General features: G+C 49.4%; 1 long non-coding RNA gene across 1 annotated transcript; it reads left to right on the top strand.

Annotated features, from left to right (window-relative positions):
* Positions 1 to 4,493: 4,493 nt before the first annotated feature.
* On the top strand, positions 4,494 to 19,219 carry LOC146054521 (uncharacterized). The gene is made up of 4 exons (XR_014468215.1): positions 4,494 to 4,675; positions 9,030 to 9,168; positions 16,333 to 16,605; positions 17,327 to 19,219. It is a non-coding gene; the product is annotated as an uncharacterized LOC146054521 (long non-coding RNA).
* The last annotated feature ends 758 nt before the right edge of the window (positions 19,220 to 19,977 follow it).

The raw sequence follows: 19,977 nt of genomic DNA, 5'->3' as shown, positions 1-19,977 counted from the left end.
CCTGGGAGCTAGTGGGGATTGCTAGCCAGTGCCAGCGGGATCCTCTGCTGGGGATAGCTTGCTCACTCTACCTCAGTAATGGAATTAGCAGGAGTCTCTGGAGATGAACGGAACCAGGTAAGTAGCAGCAGCAGCAGCAACAGGACACTTGGAGATGGTATTGCTGGAGACTGGATAGCCAGGAGCCTTGGGAACTTCTCTGACACAGGAGTACACTCAGGGAACAGATGGAAGCAATTGTTCAAGGTCAAGAAGTTAAACCCAAGGCCTGATCTATATCCCCCTTGCCTGTTAGTGATTGGCTGCAAGCCGCAGCATCAATCAGAACCACAAAGTGTCAGTGTACACCTTGGTTCTGTTACAGGTGTACAGGTCAGAGTTCAGACCAGCGGTCAGTGTGATTGGTTTGCACATTGCTGGTCACAGGTGTCATAGGTCACTGGTGCGTGGGCCTGGCGTGAAACTGGCAGAGGGCATCGCCAACTGCCCACGGGGGCACAGGGGACATCACACCATGATCCACCAATGGAGGCGGCACAGGCATTGGACCAGCAGGGCAGGGCGGACCATCGTGAAGGTAAGGGACGTGGTCGCAAACGGGGCTGCACACCGCGGTTTGTGACAGGAGGTCACTGATGCTGTCTGTAGTATACGGGAGGTCACTGATGCTGTCTGTAGTATACGGGAGGTCACTGATGCTGTCTGTAGTATATGGGAGGTCAGTGATGCTGTCTGTGGTATATGGGAGGTCAGTGATGCTGTCTGTAGTATATGGGAGGTCACTGGTGGTGTCTGTAATATATGGGAGGTCAGTGATGCTGTCTGTAGTATACGGGAGGTCACTGGTGGTGTCTGTAGTATACGGGAGGTCACTGATGCTGTCTGTAGTATATGGGAGGTCAGTGATGCTGTCTGTAGTATATGGGAGGTCACTGGTGGTGTCTGTAGTATATGGGAGGTCAGTGATGCTGTCTGTAGTATATGGGAGGTCACTGGTGGTGTCTGTAGTATATGGGAGGTCACTGATGCTGTCTGTAGTATATGGGAGGTCACTGATGCTGTCTGTAGTATATGGGAGGTCACTGATGCTGTCTGTAGTATATGGGAGGTCACTGATGCTGTCTGTAGTATATGGGAGGTCACTGGTGGTGTCTGTAGTATATGGGAGGTCACTGATGCTGTCTGTAGTATATGGGAGGTCACTGGTGGTGTCTGTAGTATATGGGAGGTCACTGATGCTGTCTGTAGTATACGGGAGGTCACCGATGCTGTCTGTAGTATATGGGAGGTCACTGATGCTGTCTGTGGTATATGGGAGGTCAGTGATGCTGTCTGTAGTATATGGGAGGTCACTGGTGGTGTCTGTAGTATATGGGAGGTCACTGATGCTGTCTGTAGTATATGGGAGGTCACTGGTGGTGTCTGTAGTATACGGGAGGTCACTGATGCTGTCTGTAGTATATGGGAGGTCAGTGATGCTGTCTGTAGTATACGGGAGGTCACTGATGCTGTCTGTAGTATATGGGAGGTCACTGATGCTGTCTGTAGTATACGGGAGGTCACTGATGCTGTCTGTAGTATATGGGAGGTCACTGGTGGTGTCTGTGGTATATGGGAGGTCACTGGTGGTGTCTGTAGTATATGGGAGGTCACCCGTACTGTCTGTAGTATACGGGAGGTCACTGATGCTGTCTGTGGTATATGGGAGGTCACTGATGCTGTCTGTAGTATACGGGAGGTCAGTGATGCTGTCTGTAGTATATGGGAGGTCACTGGTGGTGTCTGTAGTATACGGGAGGTCACTGGTGGTGTCTGTAGTATACGGAAGGTCACTGATGCTGTCTGTAGTATATGGGAGGTCACTGATGCTGTCTGTAGTATATGGGAGGTCAGTGATGCTGTCTGTGGTATATGGGAGGTCACTGATGCTGTCTGTAGTATACGGGAGGTCACCGATGCTGTCTGTAGTATATGGGAGGTCAGTGATGCTGTCTGTGGTATATGGGAGGTCACTGATGCTGTCTGTAGTATACGGGAGGTCACTGATGCTGTCTGTAGTATATGGGAGGTCAGTGATGCTGTCTGTGGTATATGGGAGGTCACTGATGCTGTCTGTAGTATATGGGAGGTCACTGGTGGTGTCTGTAGTATACGGGAGGTCACTGGTGGTGTCTGTAGTATACGGGAGGTCACTGATGCTGTCTGTAGTATATGGGAGGTCACTGGTGGTGTCTGTAGTATACGGGAGGTCACTGATGCTGTCTGTAGTATATGGGAGGTCACTGGTGGTGTCTGTAGTATACGGGAGGTCAGTGATGCTGTCTGTAGTATATGGGAGGTCACTGATGCTGTCTGTAGTATATGGGAGGTCACTGGTGGTGTCTGTAGTATATGGGAGGTCACTGATGCTGTCTGTAGTATATGGGAGGTCACTGATGCTGTCTGTAGTATATGGGAGGTCACTGATGCTGTCTGTAGTATATGGGAGGTCACTGATGCTGTCTGTAGTATATGGGAGGTCACCGATGCTGTCTGTAGTATATGGGAGGTCACCGATGCTGTCTGTAGTATATGGAAAGTCACTGGTGGTGTCTGTAGTATATGGGAGGTCACTGATGCTGTCTGTAGTATATGGGAGGTCACTGATGCTGTCTGTAGTATATGGGAGGTCACTGGTGGTGTCTGTAGTATATGGGAGGTCACTGATGCTGTCTGTAGTATATGGGAGGTCAGTGATGCTGTCTGTGGTATATGGGAGGTCACTGATGCTGTCTGTAGTATACGGGAGGTCACCGATGCTGTCTGTAGTATATGGGAGGTCAGTGATGCTGTCTGTGGTATATGGGAGGTCACTGATGCTGTCTGTAGTATATGGGAGGTCACTGGTGGTGTCTGTAGTATACGGGAGGTCACTGGTGGTGTCTGTAGTATACGGGAGGTCACTGATGCTGTCTGTAGTATATGGGAGGTCACTGGTGGTGTCTGTAGTATACGGGAGGTCACTGATGCTGTCTGTAGTATATGGGAGGTCACTGGTGGTGTCTGTAGTATACGGGAGGTCAGTGATGCTGTCTGTAGTATATGGGAGGTCACTGATGCTGTCTGTAGTATATGGGAGGTCACTGGTGGTGTCTGTAGTATATGGGAGGTCACTGATGCTGTCTGTAGTATATGGGAGGTCACTGGTGCTGTCTGTAGTATATGGGAGGTCACTGGTGATGTCTGTAGTATACGGGAGGTCACTGATGCTGTCTGTAGTATATGGGAGGTCACTGATGCTGTCTGTAGTATATGGGAGGTCACCGATGCTGTCTGTAGTATATGGGAGGTCACTGGTGGTGTATGTAGTATATAGGAGGTCACTGATGCTGTCTGTAGTATATGGGAGGTCACTGGTGGTGTCTGTAGTATAAGGGAGGTCACTGATGCTGTCTGTAGTATATGGGAGGTCACTGGTGATGTCTGTAGTATACGGGAGGTCACTGGTGGTGTCTGTAGTATATGGGAGGTCACTGATGCTGTCTGTAGTATATGGGAGGTCACTGATGCTGTCTGTAGTATATGGGAGGTCACTGATGCTGTCTGTAGTATATGGGAGGTCACTGATGCTGTCTGTAGTATATGGGAGGTCACTGGTGGTGTCTGTAGTATAAGGGAGGTCACTGATGCTGTCTGTAGTATATGGGAGGTCACTGGTGATGTCTGTAGTATACGGGAGGTCACTGGTGGTGTCTGTAGTATATGGGAGGTCACTGATGCTGTCTGTAGTATATGGGAGGTCACTGGTGCTGTCTGTAGTATATGGGAGGTCACTGGTGATGTCTGTAGTATACGGGAGGTCACTGATGCTGTCTGTAGTATATGGGAGGTCACTGATGCTGTCTGTAGTATATGGGAGGTCACTGGTGGTGTATGTAGTATATGGGAGGTCACTGATGCTGTCTGTAGTATATGGGAGGTCTCTGCTGTATCTGTGCTGCTATCTCCTATCTGACCCCCTGTATCTGCAGAGGAAACTCGGGGTGACTGTATAACTGAGGCCTCTGTCAGACTGGGGAAGGTGTAATAAGTACATTGCAGTCCTGGGCTCTCTGTGATTGGGACGTTACGCAGGACTGCTGGACATCTGTGTCACATGTATGTGTGCGGCTTCTCTTCCCCAATGGCCATGATCATGTGACTGTGGCTTCTCTTCCCCAATGGCCATGATCATGTGACTGTGGCTTCTCTTCCCCAATGGCCATGATCATGTGACCGTGGCTTCTCTTCCCCAATGGCCATGATCATGTGACTGCGGCTTCTCTTCCCCAATGGCCATGATCATGTGACTGCGGCTTCTCTTCCCCAATGGCCATGATCATGTGACTGTGGCTTCTATTCCCCAATGGCCATGATCATGTGACTGCGGCTTCTATTCCCCAATGGCCATGATCATGTGACTGCATACTCAGTCATTAGCCTCGGTGATGTAACTACAGCCTTACAGGAACAGACACGTTACATGGGGCAGATGGGAATAGAAGACAGGGACGTTGTTAGGGAATGTGGGGAGTGTTGGCTGGAAATCTCTCAGCCATGCTGTGCTGTAATAGAACCTATTTCCCATTTACAAGTTCTACGCTGCTGAGATCATCTGCGGGATACAAGTCCTCCACTCTCAGGGAATCATCCATCGGTAATTATACAGCTACAATATAACGCTAGTGTACTACAGGGACACCAGAATGGACACTGACCTGCAGGTGTAATAGCCTGCTCCCTACTCTACACGTGTTACACTATCCAGTCACCTAGCCGGGCTCTCATGCAGAGTCACCCGCTGTACCGCCCCCTGCAGGTGTAATAGGCCTGCTCCCTACTCTACACGTGTTACACTATCCAGTCACCTAGCCGGGCTCTCATGCAGAGTCACCCTCTGTACCGCCCCCTGCAGGTGTAATAGGCCTGCTCCCTACTCTACACGTGTTACACTATCCAGTCACCTAGCCGGGCTCTCATGCAGAGTCACCCGCTGTACCGCCCCCTGCAGGTGTAATAGGCCTGCTCCCTACTCTACACGTGTTACACTATCCAGTCACCTAGCCGGGCTCTCATGCAGAGTCACCCGCTGTGCCGCCCCCTGCAGGTGTAATAGGCCTGCTCCCTACTCTACACGTGTTACACTATCCAGTCACCTAGCCGGGCTCTCATACAGAGTCACCCGCTGTACCGCCCCCTGCAGGTGTAATAGGCCTGCTCCCTACTCTACACGGGTTACACTATCCAGTCACCTAGCCGGGCTCTCATGCAGAGTCACCCGCTGTACCGCCCCCTGCAGGTGTAATAGGCCTGCTCCCTACTCTACACGTGTTACACTATCCAGTCACCTAGCCAGGCTCTCATGCAGAGTCACCCGCTGTGCCGCCCCCTGCAGGTGTAATAGGCCTGCTCCCTACTCTACATGTGTTACACTATCCAGTCACCTAGCCGGCTCTCATGCAGAGTCACCCGCTGTACCGCCCCCTGCAGGTGTAATAGGCCTGCTCCCTACCCTACACGTGTTACACTATCCAGTCACCTAGCCGGGCTCTCATGCAGAGTCACCCGCTGTACCGCCCCCTGCAGGTGTAATAGGCCTGCTCCCTACTCTACACGTGTTACACTATCCAGTCACCTAGCCGGCTCTCATGCAGAGTCACCCGCTGTACCGCCCCCTGCAGGTGTAATAGGCCTGCTCCCTACTCTACACGTGTTACACTATCCAGTCACCTAGCCGGCTCTCATGCAGAGTCACCCGCTGTACCGCCCGCTGCAGGTGTAATAGGCCTGCTCCCTACTCTACACGTGTTACACTATCCAGTCACCTAGCCGGGCTCTCATGCAGAGTCACCCGCTGTACCGCCCCCTGCAGGTGTAATAGGCCTGCTCCCTACTCTACACGTGTTACATTATCCAGTCACCTAGCCGGGTTCTCATGCAGAGTCACCCGCTGTGCTGCCCCCTGCAGGTGTAATAGGCCTGCTCCCTACTCTACACGTGTTACACTATCCAGTCACCTAGCCGGGCTCTCATGCAGAGTCACCCGCTGTACCGCCCCCTGCAGGTGTAATAGGACTGCTCCCTACTCTACACGTGTTACACTATCCAGTCACCTCGCCGGGCTCTCATGCAGAGTCACCCGCTGTACCGCCTGCTGCAGGAGTAATAGGCCTGCTCCCTACTCTACACGTGTTACACTATCCAGTCACCTAGCCGGGCTCTCATGCAGAGTCACCCGCTGTACCGCCCCCTGCAGGTGTAATAGGCCTGCTCCCTACTCTACACGTGTTACACTATCCAGTCACCTAGCCGGGCTCTCATGCAGAGTCACCCGCTGTACCGCCCCCTGCAGGTGTAATAGGCCTGCTCCCTACTCTACACGTGTTACACTATCCAGTCACCTAGCTGGGCTCTCATGCAGAGTCACCCTCTGTACCGCCCCCTGCAGGTGTAATAGGCCTGCTCACTACTCTACACGTGTTTTACTATCCAGTCACCTAGCCGGCTCTCATGCAGAGTCACCCACTGTACCGCCCCCTGCAGGTGTATTAGGCCTGCTCACTACTCTACACGTGTTTCACTATCCAGTCACCTAGCCGGCTCTCATGCAGAGTCACCCGCTGTACCGCCCCCTGCAGGTGTAATAGGCCTGCTCCCTAAGGCCTGCTCCCTACTCTACACGTGTTACACTATCCAGTCACCTAGCCGGCTCTCATGCAGTCACCCGCTGTACCGCCCCCTGCAGGTGTAATAGGCCTGCTCCCTACTCTACACGTGTTACACTATCCAGTCACCTAGCCGGCTCTCATGCAGAGTCACCCGCTGTGCCGCCCCCTGCAGGTGTAATAGGCCTGCTCCCTACTCTACACGTGTTACACTATCCAGTCACCTAGCCGGGCTCTCATGCAGAGTCACCCGCTGTACCGCCCCCTGCAGGTGTAATAGGCCTGCTCCCTACTCTACACGTGTTACACTATCCAGTCACCTAGCCGGCTCTCATGCAGAGTCACCCGCTGTACCGCCCCCTGCAGGTGTAATAGGCCTGCTCCCTACTCTACACGTGTTACACTATCCAGTCACCTAGCCGGCTCTCATGCAGAGTCACCCTCTGTACCGCCCCCTGCAGGTGTAATAGGCCTGCTCCCTACTCTACACGTGTTACACTATCCAGTCACCTAGCCGGCTCTCATGCAGAGTCACCCGCTGTACCGCCCCCTGCAGGTGTAATAGGCCTGCTCCCTACCCTACACGTGTTACACTATCCAGTCACCTAGCCGGGCTCTCATGCAGAGTCACCCGCTGTACCGCCCCCTGCAGGTGTAATAGGCCTGCTCCCTACTCTACACGTGTTACACTATCCAGTCACATAGCCGGGATCTCATACAGAGTCACCCGCTCTGCCGCCCCCTGCAGGTGTAATAGGCCTGCTCCCTACTCTACACGTGTTACACTATCCAGTCACCTAGCCGGCACTCATGCAGAGTCACCCTCTGTACCGCCCCCTGCAGGTGTAATAGGCCTGCTCCCTACTCTACACGTGTTACACTATCCAGTCACCTAGCCGGGCTCTCATGCAGAGTCACCCGCTGTACCGCCCCCTGCAGGTGTAATAGGCCTGCTCCCTACTCTACACGTGTTACACTATCCAGTCACCTAGCCGGGCTCTCATGCAGAGTCACCCGCTGTACCGCCCCCTGCAGGTGTAATAGGCCTGCTCCCTACTCTACACGTGTTACACTATCCAGTCACCTAGCCGGCTCTCATGCAGAGTCACCCGCTGTACCGCCCCCTGCAGGTGTAATAGGCCTGCTCCCTACTCTACACGTGTTACACTATCCAGTCACCTAGCCGGGCTCTCATGCAGAGTCACCCGCTGTACCGCCCCCTGCAGGTGTAATAGGCCTGCTCCGTACTCTACACGTGTTACACTATCCAGTCACCTAGCCGGGCTCTCATGCAGAGTCACCCGCTGTACCGCCCCCTGCAGGTGTAATAGGCCTGCTCCCTACTCTACACGTGTTACACTATCCAGTCACCTAGCCGGGCTCTCATGCAGAGTCACCCTCTGTACCGCCCCCTGCAGGTGCAATAGGCCTGCTCCCTACTCTACACGTGTTACACTATCCAGTCACCTAGCCGGCTCTCATGCAGAGTCACCCGCTGTACCGCCCCCTGCAGGTGTAGTAGGCCTGCTCCCTACTCTACACGCGTTACACTATCCAGTCACCTAGCCGGGCTCTCATGCAGAGTCACCCGCTGTACCGCCCCCTGCAGGTGTAATAGGCCTGCTCCCTACTCTACACGTGTTACACTATCCAGTCACCTAGCCGGGCTCTCATGCAGAGTCACCCGCTGTGCCGCCCCCTGCAGGTGTAATAGGCCTGCTCCCTACTCTACACGTGTTACACTATCCAGTCACCTAGCCGGGCTCTCATGCAGAGTCACCTGCTGTGCCGCCCCCTGCAGGTGTAATAGGCCTGCTCCCTACTCTACACGTGTTACACTATCCAGTCACCTAGCCGGGCTCTCATGCAGTCACCCGCTGTACCGCCCCCTGCAGGTGTAATAGGCCTGCTCCCTACTCTACACGTGTTACACTATCCAGTCACCTAGCCGGGCTCTCATGCAGAGTCACTCGCTGTACCGCCCCCTGCAGGTGGCACCAATCAGGACATGCCTAGTGGGAAATCCACCACTGACTCACAGCACATAAAGGATCTCCTGCACAAGTGATTTATCCTGGCATCTGTGGGTGAGCAGAGAGTAATCTGTACTCACATGTGTTAGAGGATCCTCCCAGGAGCTGTCAGCACTGGCGGCACTGTCACGGCACACTGATAGCAGGCTGTATGCGAGATCTGTAGTCCCCGGCTCCATGCTTAGTATATCGTATAGCGGGAGCCTGTAAGGAAAGTCCACATACTAGGATTATACACAAGTCATTTCATGTTACTGTAATACATTATGTACACAACAGCAAAGTGACCATAAAGGTTTTATTGTCATCACAGAGACCTGAACCCGGACAACATCTTAGTGGCTGGAACTGGACATCTGAAGATCGCCGACTTCGGCATTGCCTTGGTGAACATGCATGGAGGCCGGACAGCCAGTGACTACGCTGGTACACCCGACTACATTGCTCCTGAGGTGAGTGGCACAGGATATCCCTGCTGCTTACTGACTGCACACACACTGTAGGGAAGGCTGGGGAAGGGCAATATGGCTGCACAGGACACACTGTAAGACACCTGTACATCACACTGGGCTACATGCTATCTCCCCCCTCCAGGAGAGTTCCCAGAGGGGGGAGGAAGGTGGCCGGTGTGGGGGCGGCACGGGGAAATCACATGATATGGTCCTGAGGTATAATAACACCAGTCTCTAATACATATTAGGGGTAATTCAGCTAGCAGCGATACCGCTATCAGGCCCGGACCATTATCACGTCAGCTGTGTGACAAATATGGCGGCACTGTGACGGCGGGGGGGCTAGCCTTATGGTTCTCACATGTAATCGCTATTAGATTGCCATCACATTGCAGGACGCTAACTTACATTCTTGGCGGCCTTATCCTGGGCTGGGCGACCCCCAACATAGGACAGACTGCATAACTGCAGCTGATCCTGAATCAGGCCCATTATTACATGTTACATAGAGTAACACATGTGTGCCCTGAATCGGGCCCATTATTACATGTTACATACAGTCACACATCAGTGCCCTGAATCAGGCCCATTATTACACGTTACATACAGTCACACATCAGTGCCCTGAATCAGGCCCATTATTACACGTTACATACAGTCACACATCAGTGCCCTGAATCATCCCCATTATTACACATTACATACAGTCACACGTCAGTGCCCTGAATCAGGACCATTATTACACGTTACATACAGTCACACATCAGTGCCCTGAATCAGGCCCATTATTACATGTTACATACAGTCACACATGTGTGCCCTGAATCAGGCCCATTATTAAATGTTACATACAGTAACACGTCAGTGCCCTGAATCAGGCCTATTATTACTTGTTACATACAGTCACACATCATTGCCCTGAATCAGGCCCATTATTACATATTACATAGTCACACATCTGTGCCCTGAATCAGGCCCATTATTACATGTTACATACAGTCACACATCAGTGCCCTTAATCAGGCCAATTATTACACGTTACATACAGTCACATATCATTGCCCTGAATCAGGCCCATTATTACACGTTACATAAAGTAACACATCAGTGCCCTGAATCAGGCCCATTATTACATGTTACATACAGTCACACATCAGTGCACTGAATCAGGCCCATTATTACATGTTACATACAGTCACAGATCAGTGCCCTGAATCAGGCCCATTATTACATGTTACATACAGTCACAGATCAGTGCCCTGAATCAGGCCCATTATTACATGTTACATACAGTAACACATGTGTGCCCTGAATCAGGCCCAATATTAGATGTTAGATACAGTCACACATCAGTGCCCTGAATCAGGCCCATTGTTACATGTTACATAGTCACACATCAGTGCCCTGAATCAGGCCCATTATTACATGTTACATACAGTCACACATCAGTGCCCTGAATCAGGCCCATTATTACACGTTACATACAGTCACATATCATTGCCCTGAATCAGGCCCATTATTACACGTTACATAAAGTAACACATCAGTGCCCTGAATCAGGCCCATTATTACATGTTACATATAGTCACACATCAGTGTTCTGAATCAGGCCCATTATTATATATTACATACAGTCACACATCAGTGCCCTGAATCAGGCCCATTATTACACGTTACATACAATCACACATCAGTGCCCTGAATCAGGCCCATTATTACACGTTAGATACAGTCACACATCAGTGCCCTGAATCAGCCCCATTATTACACGTTACATACAGTCACACGTCAGTGCCCTGAATCAGGACCATTATTACACGTTACATACAGTCACACATCAGTGCCCTGAATCAGGCCCATTATTACATGTTACATACAGTCACACATGTGTGCCCTGAATCAGGCCCATTATTAAATGTTACATACAGTAACACGTCAGTGCCCTGAATCAGGCCTATTATTACTTGTTACATACAGTCACACATCATTGCCCTGAATCAGGCCCATTATTACATAGTCACACATCTGTGCCCTGAATAAGGCCCATTATTACATGTTACATACAGTAACACATGTGTGCCCTGAATCAGGCCCATTATTATATGTTACATAGTCACACATCAGTGCCCTGAATCAGGCCCATTATTACACGTTACATACAGTCACACACCAGTGCCCTGAATCAGGCCCATTATTACATGTTACATACAGTCACAGATCAGTGCCCTGAATCAGGCCCATTATTACATGTTACATACAGTCACACATCAGTGCACTGAATCAGGCCCATTATTACATGTTACATACAGTCACAGATCAGTGCCCTGAATCAGACCCATTATTACATGTTACATACAGTCACAGATCAGTGCCCTGAATCAGGCCCATTATTACATGTTACATACAGTAACACATGTGTGCCCTGAATCAGGCCCAATATTAGATGTTAGATACAGTCACACATCAGTGCCCTGAATCAGGCCCATTGTTACATGTTACATAGTCACACATCAGTGCCCTGAATCAGGCCCATTATTACATGTTACATACAGTCACACATCAGTGCCCTTAATCAGGCCAATTATTACACGTTAGATACAGTCACATATCATTGCCCTGAATCAGGCCCATTATTACACGTTACATAGTCACACATCATTGCCCTGAATCAGGCCCATTATTACATGTTACATACAGTCACACATCAGTGCCCTGAATCAGGCCCATTATTACATGATAAATACAGTCACACATGTGTGCCCTGAATCAGGCCCATAATTACATGTTACATACAGTCACACATCAGTGCCCTGAATCAGGCCCATTATTACATGTTACATACAATCACACATCAGTGCCCTGAATCAGGCCCATTATTACATGTTACATACAGTCACACATGTGTGCCCTGAATTTAGGCCCATTATTACATGTTACATACAGTCACACATCAGTGCCCTGAATCAGGCCCATTATTACACGTTACATACAGTCACACATGTGTGCCCTGAATCAGGCCCATTATTACACGTTACATACAGTCACACATCAGTGCCCTGAATCAGGCCCATTATTACATGTTACATACAGTCACAGATCAGTGCCCTGAATCAGGCCCATTATTAAATGTTACATACAGTCACAGATCAGTGCCCTGAATCAGGCCCATTATTACATGTTACATACAGTAACACATGTGTGCCCTGAATCAGGCCCAATATTAGATGTTAGATACAGTCACACATCAGTGCCCTGAATCAGGCCCATTGTTACATGTTACATAGTCACACATCAGTGCCCTGAATCAGGCCCATTATTACATGTTACATACAGTCACACATCAGTGCCCTGAATCAGGCCCATTATTACACGTTACATACAGTCACATATCATTGCCCTGAATCAGGCCCATTATTACACGTTACATAAAGTAACACATCAGTGCCCTGAATCAGGCCCATTATTACATGTTACATATAGTCACACATCAGTGTTCTGAATCAGGCCCATTATTATATATTACATACAGTCACACATCAGTGCCCTGAATCAGGCCCATTATTACACGTTACATACAGTCACACATCAGTGCCCTGAATCAGGCCCATTATTACACGTTAGATACAGTCACACATCAGTGCCCTGAATCAGCCCCATTATTACACGTTACATACAGTCACACGTCAGTGCCCTGAATCAGGACCATTATTACACGTTACATACAGTCACACATCAGTGCCCTGAATCAGGCCCATTATTACATGTTACATACAGTCACACATGTGTGCCCTGAATCAGGCCCATTATTAAATGTTACATACAGTAACACGTCAGTGCCCTGAATCAGGCCTATTATTACTTGTTACATACAGTCACACATCATTGCCCTGAATCAGGCCCATTATTACATATTACATAGTCACACATCTGTGCCCTGAATAAGGCCCATTATTACATGTTACATACAGTAACACATGTGTGCCCTGAATCAGGCCCATTATTATATGTTACATAGTCACACATCAGTGCCCTGAATCAGGCCCATTATTACACGTTACATACAGTCACACACCAGTGCCCTGAATCAGGCCCATTATTACATGTTACATACAGTCACAGATCAGTGCCCTGAATCAGGCCCATTATTACATGTTACATACAGTCACACATCAGTGCACTGAATCAGGCCCATTATTACATGTTACATACAGTCACAGATCAGTGCCCTGAATCAGACCCATTATTACATGTTACATACAGTCACAGATCAGTGCCCTGAATCAGGCCCATTATTACATGTTACATACAGTAACACATGTGTGCCCTGAATCAGGCCCAATATTAGATGTTAGATACAGTCACACATCAGTGCCCTGAATCAGGCCCATTGTTACATGTTACATAGTCACACATCAGTGCCCTGAATCAGGCCCATTATTACATGTTACATAGTCACACATCAGTGCCCTTAATCAGGCCAATTATTACACGTTACATACAGTCACATATCATTGCCCTGAATCAGGCCCATTATTACACGTTACATAGTCACACATCAGTGCCCTGAATCAGGCCCATTATTACACGTTAGATACAGTCACACATCAGTGCCCTGAATCAGCCCCATTATTACACGTTACATACAGTCACACGTCAGTGCCCTGAATCAGGCCCATTATTACACGTTAGATACAGTCACACATCAGTGCCCTGAATCAGCCCCATTATTACACGTTACATACAGTCACACGTCAGTGCCCTGAATCAGGACCATTATTACACGTTACATACAGTCACACATCAGTGCCCTGAATCAGGCCCATTATTACATGTTACATACAGTCACACATGTGTGCCCTGAATCAGGCCCATTATTAAATGTTACATACAGTAACACGTCAGTGCCCTGAATCAGGCCTATTATTACTTGTTACATACAGTCACACATCATTGCCCTGAATCAGGCCCATTATTACATATTACATAGTCACACATCTGTGCCCTGAATAAGGCCCATTATTACATGTTACATACAGTAACACATGTGTGCCCTGAATCAGGCCCATTATTATATGTTACATAGTCACACATCAGTGCCCTGAATCAGGCCCATTATTACACGTTACATACAGTCACACACCAGTGCCCTGAATCAGGCCCATTATTACATGTTACATACAGTCACAGATCAGTGCCCTGAATCAGGCCCATTATTACATGTTACATACAGTCACACATCAGTGCACTGAATCAGGCCCATTATTACATGTTACATACAGTCACAGATCAGTGCCCTGAATCAGACCCATTATTACATGTTACATACAGTCACAGATCAGTGCCCTGAATCAGGCCCATTATTACATGTTACATACAGTAACACATGTGTGCCCTGAATCAGGCCCAATATTAGATGTTAGATACAGTCACACATCAGTGCCCTGAATCAGGCCCATTGTTACATGTTACATAGTCACACATCAGTGCCCTGAATCAGGCCCATTATTACATGTTACATAGTCACACATCAGTGCCCTTAATCAGGCCAATTATTACACGTTACATACAGTCACATATCATTGCCCTGAATCAGGCCCATTATTACACGTTACATAAAGTAACACATCAGTGCCCTGAATCAGGCCCATTATTACATGTTACATATAGTCACACATCAGTGTTCTGAATCAGGCCCATTATTATATATTACATACAGTCACACATCAGTGTCCTGAATCCGGCCCATTATTACATGTTACATACAGTCACATATCAGTGCCCGGAATCAGGCCCATTATTACACGTTACACACAGTCACACATGTGTGCCCTGAATCAGGCCCATTATTACACGTTACATACAGTAACACATCAGTGCCCTGAATCAGGCCCATTATTACATGTTACATACAGTCAAACATCAGTGCCCTGAATCAGGCCCATTATTACACGTTACATAGTCACACATCATTGCCCTGAATCAGGCCCATTATTACATGTTACATACAGTCACACATCAGTGCCCTGAATCAGGCCCATTATTACATGATAAATACAGTCACACATGTGTGCCCTGAATCAGGCCCATAATTACATGTTACATACAGTCACACATCAGTGCCCTGAATCAGGCCCATTATTACATGTTACATACAATCACACATCAGTGCCCTGAATCAGGCCCATTATTACATGTTACATACAGTCACACATGTGTGCCCTGAATTTAGGCCCATTATTACATGTTACATACAGTCACACATCAGTGCCCTGAATCAGGCCCATTATTACACGTTACATACAGTCACACATGTGTGCCCTGAATCAGGCCCATTATTACACGTTACATACAGTCACACATCAGTGCCCTGAATCAGGCCCATTATTACATGTTACATAGTCACACATCAGTGCCCTGAATCAGCCCCATTATTACATGTTACATACAGTCACACATGTGTGCCCTGAATCAGGCCCATTATTACATGTTACATACAGTCACACATCAGTGCCCTGAATCATCCCCATTATTACATGTTACATACAGTTACACATCAGTGCCCTGAATCAGGCCCATTATTACATGTTACATACAGTCACACATCAGTGCCCTGAATCAGGCCCATTATTACATGTTACATACAGTCACACATCAGTGCCCTGAATCAGGCCCATTATTACATGTTACATACAGTCACACATCAGTGCCCTGAATCAGCCCCATTATTACATGTTACATACAGTCACACATGTGTGCCCTGAATCAGGCCCATTATTACATGTTACATACAGTCACACATCGGCGTCCTGAATCAGGCCCATTATTACATGTTACATACAGTCACACATATGTTCCCTGAATCAGGTCCATTATTACATGTTACATACAGTCACACATCAGTGCCCTGAATCAGGCCCATTATTACATGTTACATACAGTCACACATCAGTGCCCTGAATCAGGCCCATTATTACATGTTACATACGGTCACACATGTGTGCCCTGAATCAGGCCCATTATTACATGTTACATACAGTCACACATGTGTGCCCTGAATCACAGCATTACCCCTATGAGGACTGATATATAGGGACAATGACGTAACAAATAATGGTAAAAGTGCTGGTGAATAAGCTGGTAACTGGCATCGCTCTGGTACTGCAGATAGAGGCCTGCGAGGAGTACGGCGCCGCTGTGGATTGGTTCTCATTCGGAGTTATCCTGACACAAATGCTCACCGGAACGCCTGACTACCATCGGAGACTGTTTGCCGCACCAGGCGCTGCTGCCAGGAACATGGTGAAGAAGCTCCTCTAGCGGGATCCATCCAGACGCCTCGGAGTCCATGGAAACATCCGCCGCCACGTGTTCTTTGAGGACATGGACTGGGTCTCTTTGGAGGAACTGAAGCTTGTACCCCCCTACATACCTGCGCCAGTAAGTACCACACAGAACGCCTATGGGCTCCTGGGCAGGGTGGGACTAAATGCTGCACAAGTGTAATGCTGGGTACACACTGGGCGATATACCGTAAGCATGGACAATATCGCTATATAGCGCAAATCATCCAGTGTGTGCGCTCAATGCCGTTAGTGATGCTTCATCCCGCACATCGTTACTGACCCCTCCCTGTGGCCTGTACATGCAGCTCAGTACTGACGGTCTAGTCCACGCCTGCAGGTACGGAGCGGGTGATGTCAGTGTGTATGCGATATATCATGGCTCCCACGTCACCGATGACATAGCTAACAGTATGGACAGCGTGTACCTAGCATAAGACATAGGAGACTATTACTAACATACTCTCGTAGCCAATATTCCAAAGTCAGCTGCACCCCCATCCTTATTCCCTCTGGTGTCAGTCACAGACGCGTTTCCCAAGAGCTTCCTATGGGGACTGCAAACGTGAGTCTATTTACCAAGCTCTATAAAGCAAAAGGTCTTGGAGTTTGTTACGTCGCAGTAACTCAGCGTCTGCAGTAACACTGCTGTAATGTACGGCCTGAGTGACAGGTTCCTACATCTGTGTGACATTTATACGTTATATAGACCACGCTGTAAGAGCCTGACATCTAACCTCTCCATAATGTCTCCAGCTCACTAATTCCAGTGCCAGATGCAGTGATCACTGACACCCCTTTATCTCCTCTCTCTGTAGCCAACCATTACACACGCTGTCTCCAAAAAGCTCAGCTTGGAAAGGATGGAAGCAGCAGAGGCCCAGAGACCACCAATACCAGCCCAAGACCAGGCAGCATTCAGCGGGATCTCGTACATCAGCACCACCTGGAGATCCCTGCCAGGGACATCCGGCTAGTAGGAAGATCAGAGCGAGATGCCATTCTGAGCTCAGCAGCGCTCACACCAACAGCCAGGTAGTATACCCCCCTGTGTAGGGCAGCACTGGTTTATTACACAGCACACTGATACACACACACACAGCACTGCACCACTGAGCCCCTCCAGCACACTGATATACACTTAACACTGCACCACTGAGCCCGCCCCAGCACACTGATACACACAGCACTGCACCACTGAGCCCCCCCAAGCACACTGATACACACATAGCACTGCACCACTGAGCCCCCCAGCACAATGATACACACATAACACTGCACCATTGAACCTCCCAGCACACTGATACACACATAGCAATGCACCACTGAGCCCCCCCAGCACAATGATACACACACACAGCACTGCACCACTGAGCACCTGAGCACACTGATCCATACATTGCACTGCCCCACTGAGCCCCCCCCCCCAGCACATTGACACACAAATAGCACTGAACCACTGAGCCCCCCCAGCACACTGATACACAAATAGCACTGCACCACTAAGGCCCCCAGCACACTGATACACTCATAGCACTGCCCCATTGAGCCCCCCAGCACACTAATACACACATAGCACTGCACCAGAGTCCCCCAGCACACTGATACACACATAGCACTGCACCACTGAGCCCCCCCAGCACACTGATACACACACAGCACTGCACCACTGAGAACCTCAACACAATGATACACACATAGTGCTGCACCATTGACCCCCCGAGCACACTGAAACACACATAGCAATGCACCACTGAACCCCCCAGCAAAGTATTACAGAGCACTGCACCACTGAGCCCACCCCCAGTACAATGACACACACACACACACCACTGATACATAGCACTGCACCACTGAGCCAACCCCCCCATCTGACTGATACACACACATCGCTGCACCATTTAGCCCCCCGGCACACTGATACACACATAGCACTGCACCACTGAGCCCACCCCAACACACTGATATACACTTAACACTGCACCACTGAGCCCACCCCAGCACACCAATACACACAGCACTGCACCACTGACCTCCCAGCAGACTGATACACACATAGCACTGCACCACTGAGCCCCCCAGTACAATGATACACACACACACACACACACACACACACACACACAGCACTACTGAACACCTCAGCACAATGATACACACATAGTGCTGCACCATTGAGGGCCCCCCAGTACACTGATTCACACATTGCACTACCCCACTGACCCAGGGATCACCAGGCATCACTCCAGCGGTTGCCCCGAGGGCTTAATCCGGCCCTGGTGGTTGTGTAAGGGCTGGGGCATAATTACTGCAGCCCTGTGTAAGTTATTCTGACCAAGCCCCAGTCTCAAGCATACTGTACAGGTCTCCTTGACCCACCCCTACTGTACAGATCTCCTTGACCCACTCCCCCCAGTCACCAGTGTATAGGTCTACCAGCCCCACCCACCAGCATATGTCTCCAAGCCCAACCCACAAGCTGTAGCTCCTCCCACATAACCCACAGCTCTGCCCATTCCACTGCACCTATTTTTCTAGACAAATAGCACCACATACATCTCACCAGCCCACTGGCTACAGCTACAGAGCCTCTTAATGCCCAGAGGGAAGGGCGGTCCTTCCAGCCATGGTTCCCCGGAGGTTTCCCCCACAGGGGGGTTTTCCTCTCCTGAGTGCTGAAGGACGACTCTTCGTGAGTCACGAGGCTGCCACCATATAGGTCCTCTAGAGGACAACCTTAAAAAAAACCAAAAAAAAACGAACAAGTTATCAATAAAAGCTTTGATTCCTTTCCCCCTATATCCGTCTCCTTGTCTTTATTTGAGTTGTAGTTCATGGGGTGGTGTAATCTGGCCGGGAGGGGAGGGCATCAGCCATCAGACAGCGTATACATCCAAGTGCATGGTGCAGATGAACGCGTCAATGAACAGAAGATGGATCATGAGGGACAAAGCTTCAGTGGAAGGAAGATAACGTCTTTCTCCTCACAGTCCACTGCAATTTCTCTGATTAGGGATCTGTGCTGAAGTAGGCCCAAAGTCATACAGTGACCGCACCAACATCAGAGTATGAACTAAGATCTCACTCAGAGGGGTGCACAGGTTGGTAACAGATTCTGTGTGCAGGACCCCCCACCCCACAGTAACCCTATGGACTCTAACATTAGGATAAGGGACCAGGCCCGCTGTACAACCACATTGTCTGAGACATAGAACCAGCCCCAAAGGGGCCAAAGGTTATGTAAATGTCTTTATACTTATCTGTGCATACTATGGGCCTCATCCAGAGATGTACACCCGCCAGCCCGATGGGTGATATCTGTGCATACTATGGGCCTTATCCAGAGATGTACACCCGCCAGCCCGATGGGTGATATCTGTGTATACTATGGGCCTCATCCAGAGATGTACACCCGCCAGCCCGATGGGTGATATCTGTGCATACTATGGGCCTTATCCAGAGATGTACA

This window comes from Crinia signifera, unplaced genomic scaffold, assembly GCF_055691185.1.
Source record: "Crinia signifera unplaced genomic scaffold, ASM5569118v1 HAP2_SCAFFOLD_243, whole genome shotgun sequence".
Lineage (NCBI taxonomy): Eukaryota > Metazoa > Chordata > Amphibia > Anura > Myobatrachidae > Crinia > Crinia signifera.
The sequence above is the reverse complement of the archived record's forward strand: the minus strand, read 5'-3'. Positions and strand labels throughout refer to the sequence as shown.